General features: G+C 54.6%; 1 long non-coding RNA gene across 1 annotated transcript in view; it reads right to left on the minus strand.

Moving 5' to 3' along the window:
* LOC144228479 (uncharacterized) overlaps positions 1-1,505 on the minus strand; it is a 2,930-nt gene extending 1,425 nt beyond the window's left edge. The window contains exon 1 of the long non-coding RNA XR_013334210.1: positions 1,442-1,505. This is a non-coding gene — a long non-coding RNA (uncharacterized LOC144228479). The remainder of the gene's footprint in view (positions 1-1,441) is intronic.
* Positions 1,506-6,497: the final 4,992 nt, after the last annotated feature.

A 6,497-nucleotide genomic window follows, 5' to 3' on the forward strand; every position in this document is an offset into this window, starting at 1 on the left:
GGGTGGGGGGGGTGGCGAGGAGGGAGGGGGGCTGTATTTTAAAATAGAGTGTTCCTTGTGGTGCCTGGCTGGCTCAGTCGGTGGAGCATACGACTTTTGATCTCCGGGTAGTGAGTTCCATCTCCACATTGGGTGTAGAGATTCCTTAAAAATAAAATCTAATAAAACAAAATAAAATAAAATACAATAGAGTGGTCAGGGAGGGCCTCCTTGAGAAGGTGATGTTTGAGTAGAGGTCTGAAGGAAACAAAGTATACAGAAAGTATTCCAGGATGGGGGAACAGCAAATGCAAAGGCCCTGAGGCAGGAGTGTGTCTGGGGGAAGCAAATGTGACAGAGTACCATGAGCAAGCAGGAGGGGAGTAGAAATGGGCTCAGAAAGGTCACTGGATGGACTTTTTATCAGAGAGGTGGAAGCTGAAGTGGGAGATTGAGAAGGTGAGTGTAATCGACAGGGCTTAACGGACACTGTAGAGGGGCCAGGGCTGGGTAGGAGCATGGAGACCGGAGGGGCCGCTGCAGTGAGTCAGGTGACAGATGCTGGTGGCTTGGACTGGGGTGGGACGAGAGACCCTCGCAGGAGTGAACTTGTCCAGCCCTGAGTACGGTTTTGTGGTCCCGCTGGTGATGGGCTTGCCCCTGATGCTCCAGAGACTGGCCACCGACGGAGAATGGTGGTGACAAGTGGCACTAATTGCTTTGAGTATTTGCATCAGGGGAAAATCCAGCTCTTTTCATAAAAAAACAGATAAGAAGGAGCCTCTCTGTGGGCGCTGTGGGAAGGGCTGGGACGGGAGGGGGCGCCAGAGTGTGGGTACCTGTGGGAAGCAGGTTGGGGGGTGAGAGCAGGGGTGTCTGAAGGTGAGTCTGCTGTCTTCCTTGGAGCCAGAGCTGGACACGCACTGGGAGGGGGGCAGGGCCTTCACCCGGGCTGATGCCCTCGGCTGCCGGGCACTGCCCTGGGCCTCACCCTCCGAGACGCCCCTCCCAGAGGCAGCCACGGCCAGTAATCGGCTGGCTGGGGGTGCAGAGACCCGGTCCCTTTGTCCCACTTCGGGACAACGCTGAGCAGCCCTTGGGCTCCAGAGTCAGCATGGGACAGGCTGCCGCCTGCTCGCGACCACACTTGCCCACCTCGCTTCCTTGTGGTGCGTCCCCCCAGAGCACCCCATCCACCTCGCTGAGCCCCGCCTCCCGGTCTGCTTCCAGGGACCCCATCCAGCACAGTGGCTGCCGGGGTTTCTGACAGCTCTGTCGGGGGGGCCCCTTGGCGGTTCATGCCTCACCTGCCTGAGGCCAAGTCCACGTCCTGCCTGCCTTCCCCACAGCAGCCCCCTCCCCACCCCCGGGGCCTCCCTCAGCCGGGGAATCGCTCGGCCAGCCACCCAGGTACCTGAGCCAGAAACACGGGGCATCGACCCGATACAGCTTCTTCCCTCACCTCCTCAGGATTGCACCCGCCGTCGTGTCCCGCTGGCTGCCACACGTCATTGCAGGGACCAGCCACCACCGTCTCCTGCTTGGACAAAGAGATGCACCTTTACACAGGCTTCCCTGCCTCCAGCCTGTTCTTCCTAGACAGGGTGCATCCCCTCCAGCATGCCAGCAGGCGGGTCCCTTGTCTCGGAGCATGGGTTGCTGGCGTGGGGCGTGTAAAGTGCCATTTGACTCCCAAGATCGAGGTTGAAGAAGGATCTTAGGCATCTTTAAAATCCAAGAAAATAAAACAAAGCTCTTTGAGAACTGCTTCTGAGATGCTGGTATGTCCCTAAGGATCCTCTGTCACCAAGTGTGTATGGATATCCTTTTCTGTAAGTAACCTCCCCCCCCCCCCCCCCCCACCTCTCTACAGTTTGGTTAAAGACTCCAGTCCCCACTCAGATCTGGTCTTGTTAATGTGGAAGCACTTCCGCCTTACCCAGAGATGCTCCTTGTGACGTTCAGGGGCGCTGGGCGGCTCAGTCCGTTAAGTGTCCGATGCTTGGTTTCGGCTCAGGTCATGATCTCACGGTTCGTGGGACTGAGCCCCGCGTGGAGTCCCACGCTGATAGCCGGGAGTCTGCTTGGGATTCTCTCTTTCTCTCTCTCTCTCTCTTCCTCTGTCTCTTTTTGCCCCTCCCCTGCTTGTGTGCATGCGCTCTCTCTTTCTTTACATAAATAAACTTAAAAAAAAACCCCACAATTCTCATTAACGATTTTTCTAACAAAAGGGCTTTGACTCTTAATGCAGTTTTAAGAATTGTGTTCACTTGAAAGGAATTCTTTGAATTTCCAAAGAAAATGGAGTCAAACACGTAAAAGTAAAGTGTTTAGCGTCACACTTGGCACATAAGACACCAATGCATACTCATTGTTTTTGCTCTGTTTATAGTTCCTGTCGTCCTGAGCGTTCCTGGTAAGGGAAGGGCTTTAAGTACCTGTCTCTGCACGGGCTTAACGGTCTCTGAGTCTGGCTGTCTTCTCCTAACGCACCCCTGACCCCTTTGAAATGCTTCCTCAGCAAGGCAAACTTCTCTGTGGGAATTTCGGGGGCAGGATCACTAGCTCTGAGGCCTCGGCGGTTGCTAGATGCAGAGAAAACAAATATTGTTTTAGAAACATTAATAATTGAGAGCTTTTCAGCACAGAATTGGCCAGCATTAGGGGAATTGAAAATTAAGACTAAGACACTACCTCAAGCAGATTTTCTGGTGAATAATTCATAGAGCTGATGCCCATGAAGTTCTGGAAGAGAAAATCCCTTCTGCGTCTGCCCTCCCCCGCCCCAGCCTCACCTTGACTTTTCCCTGCCCCTGGTGGGGGGAGGGGCATCTGGGGAAGTACACAAAAGCCAACAACACAGCAGAGCTCAGACTGGAATTTTCCATGCAGTTTTTCCCCCATGGTGCTGTGTGACCCTTGATAAAATTCTGTCCCTCTCTGAGTAACGATCCGGCCAACTTTGAACTATGACTCTTTGAGGCCCAAGTGACGGAAAGGACCTTGAGTACTCATGGAGGCCTCTGTTCCCAGGGAGATATATACCCCAAAGCGTGGGGTCTATTCCATTTCAGACCTCCCTCTTTCCTTCCTTTCCTCCCTCAGTACACATGTACTGAGTGCCTACTGTGTGCTAAGTGCTGAGGACTTTGCCTCCCCAGAGGAGACACTGTCTAGGAAGCAGACAATTACAACTCACGGTGACTTGGACACAGATGGGGGGAAGGAGAAGGTCGTGGGTGTGTGAGTGACCCCTAAATTTAGCCCGAGGTGTGATCAGGGAGGGCCTTCTGGTAGAGGCCACACCTGAACTGAATCCTTCAGAGTTGAGTAGGAAAAGAAGGGAAGGAGGGGGTGTTCCGGGTTGTAACATTTCGATAACATTTATTTTAAAAGCCCCAGAAGAGAGAGACGGAAGGGTACTTTTGTGGGGACAGCAAGGGCCCTGGGGCACGTGGCGCGGGTGCCCAGGGGAGGCTGGATCCCGTAAGGCATTAAGGCCAAGTTAAGACCTTGCATTTGGACTTTACTCTGAGGGCAATGGGGAGCCAGCAGAGGTATAAGGAGGGTGCTGGGTACTTGTTCGGATTTGTTTGAGAAAGTTCCAGGGACTGGCGTGCGGCGCACTTGGCAGGAACCCGTAGCCTGTCGGTTTAAGCCCTCTGAGGCGGGTCAGACCGACTGCCCGTCACCATTTTTGAACAAACTGCTTCGCGTTTCTAAGGTCCATCTATCTGATCTCAAGCTGCGCTCTGGTCTCAGTTCATACATTCCATGTGTTCTCTGTGGGGGGCGGGGCGGGGTTCGTGGGGGTTCCCACGCAAGGGATCTCTTCTGTAGGCTCGAACTTGATCTTGCCGAGCTCAGGGTAGGAGAGCAGCCAGCCTCCAAGACCTGGCTCTCGAGGCCTGTCTTAGAGCGGACGTCTCACACAGGCGGCTCCTGGGCGAGGAGGCAGCTATGGATGTGCTTTGAGGGAACAGGGTTTGGTTTGGCAAACAAGTTAGTAATGATCAATGTTTAAAAGTCGGGAGATTTCCTATCAAAAGCCCGGGTTTCTGATTTTCTAGAAATAGCAGCCTTGGCCAGCCTGGGACCCCTTCCTTCAAGGCAGCCATTGGCTGGTGCAGAGTGGTTGCTGGCCTGTAGGGGGCCTGAGTGTGTCAGATCACGACTGTCCCCGCCCCCTTCCCCATGGCCTTCCTGTCCCAAGGCCACGGGCAGCCGCTGTCGGCCATTACCTCCGCCACTGCCACACGGGATGCCTTCTACAAGGCGAGGGAGACTGGACTGTTTCTTGACAGCCACATGCCCATCACACGCAGAAAAGTGAAAGGCAGACTAGGAGGGTCACGTGTGTCAAGAAAAATGGGGGAGCACATATTTTTTTAATGTTTTTTCATTAATTTTGAGAGAAAGAGAGAGAGCACAAGTGGGGGCGGGGCACAGAGAGAGATTGAGAGAGAGAGAGAAAGAGAGAGAGAGAGAATCCCTCAAACAGACTCAGCGCAGAGGCCGAGGTGGGGCTCGATCTTGTGAACCATGAGATCATGACCTGAGTTGGAATCAAGAGCTGGACTCTCAATCGACTGAGCCGCCCAGGTGCCCTGAGAGCACGTACTTCCTGATGGAAATAAAATGTCATTGTTTGGTGTGGAGACCACAGGGGTCTGGTTGAAAGAGTTCAGCCTAAGAGGCGTTGACGGGTAAATCCGGCTCAGGTGGCACTTGCGCCTGTTCCTCGCCTGGCCCGGCGCGTGTGGGTGTGAGCCCCGGATTGATGAGCCCCAGATGTCAGAAGTGTCTTTTCTGCTGTTCTTCCCAGATCCCTGTGGCCTGGGGCCCCACAAAGGGGATGAATGTGGGGAGCAGGGGTCCGAGTGGCCTGAGCCCTGCCCCCCTGCCCAGCCTTCTCCCCAGCAAGCTCTGCTCACACGTGCGCCTGTCTCTCCTTTCATCCGGGGTGGAGGCGGAGGAATGGCTTCAAGTACTTTCAAGAAACGCCTAAGAGCCATGGGGCTTCCGGAGCCCCTTCACGTGCCTTTGGGGTAAACTAAAGCCAGGGACGGGGATTGACCTCCCCGTTGTCACTTGCATGGTCCTGGTGGGAACAGAGCCTGTGCCCTGCCGTTTTGTACCCCCAGGCTGCACGCTGCCCCGCTGGGCCCCATCTTCTGCTCCGCGGCACTGTGTAACTGTCTGCACTGCTTGCCCGGGGCTGCAAACCCAAGGTCTGAGTCTGGAGCAGGGGAGATCGGCTCGAGCTGCTTGCTGGCAGGCGGGGATGGGGGGCCAGTGTTTCCAGATGTCAGGTAGCCAGCGGCGCGGGTCTTTAGGTGAAGTCTGTGGGCCGGTACTTCTGGTTTCTGGCCCCAGCTCAGAACAAGCCGAAGGCAGTAGTGGGTCTCCTTCTGACTTGGTTCTCTGCTGTCTGGCATGGGCCTTGGCCGGCTCATTCATTCATTCTTTTGTTTCTCATGTCTTCATTCAGCACACATTCATCAGCACCCACTTTGTGCGGGGCCCTGAGCCCCGGGAGCTGGGGCTGGGGTGTGGGGAGGGGCCGGGCAGAAAGACAAGTAAGAGCAGCGGTGAGCTGGGCGGTGAGCTGCGTCTGAGCATCATGCCAGCTCTCAGGCGTATTGCAGCAACAGCCGTTGTTTATTGAAGGCCTACTATGTGCGCTGAACCCCAAGGGCCTTTACACAAATGAGTGGATGTACTCTTCACAACCCGAGGAGGAACTATGTTCATCCCCACTTTACAGATAGTGACACTGAGGATTTGGCAGGTGAAGGTGCATGTTCGAGGCATGCAGCTAGTGTGCATCAGAGCCAAGACTCGGGGCGAGAGATTCTGAACCCTGAGACTGTTCTCGAAATCACTGCGAGTTCTAGGATTAGCATGAGGCCATGCTGTGCCCCCATGGGGGTGAGTGGGATATGTAAGTGAAGGATTTTTATCAGGAAGAAAGGATTCTAGGCAAGTTTTCACAAACTACAACTGACATCCATTGAGGGAAGCAGGTGGCCCTAAGGACTGAGATGAGCCCAAGGGGTAGGGCTGCCACAGCCACATTTATGACAAACCTGATGAGTGTGTGGGCATGCCTGTCACTTAAAACCTCTGTAGGCTCCCGCTTTGTCACCTTTCATGTTTTAAGAACCAACATTACAATCAAGGTTTGACGAGTTTCCACCAGTGGCCTTTGCAATGCTCACATTCAGCTCATTCATCCCAAAGTCTGTATTGAGCACCTACGGTGTACAAGGCATAGGCCTAGATGCTGAGACATGCCCACTGTGAAAAGACATTGTTCTGGGCTCCGGGGACATGACAGTGAGCCAAACAGACTGGGTCCCGCTCCCATGGAGGTGAAGCCTGGCGGGCGAGAGGTTTAATCCAAGAATCACACGAGGAAGCATCAAGTGACAGCCTGCACTAAGTGCTGTGGAAGAGTGGGACGCAGTGACCCGAGAGTGTGTTCCGGGGGGATTGGGCCAGGTGGGGAGGTGGGA

Source organism: Crocuta crocuta, unplaced genomic scaffold (assembly GCF_008692635.1).
Source record: "Crocuta crocuta isolate KB4526 unplaced genomic scaffold, BGI_CrCroc_1.0 scaffold73, whole genome shotgun sequence".
In the NCBI taxonomy this organism is placed as follows: Eukaryota; Metazoa; Chordata; class Mammalia; order Carnivora; family Hyaenidae; genus Crocuta; species Crocuta crocuta.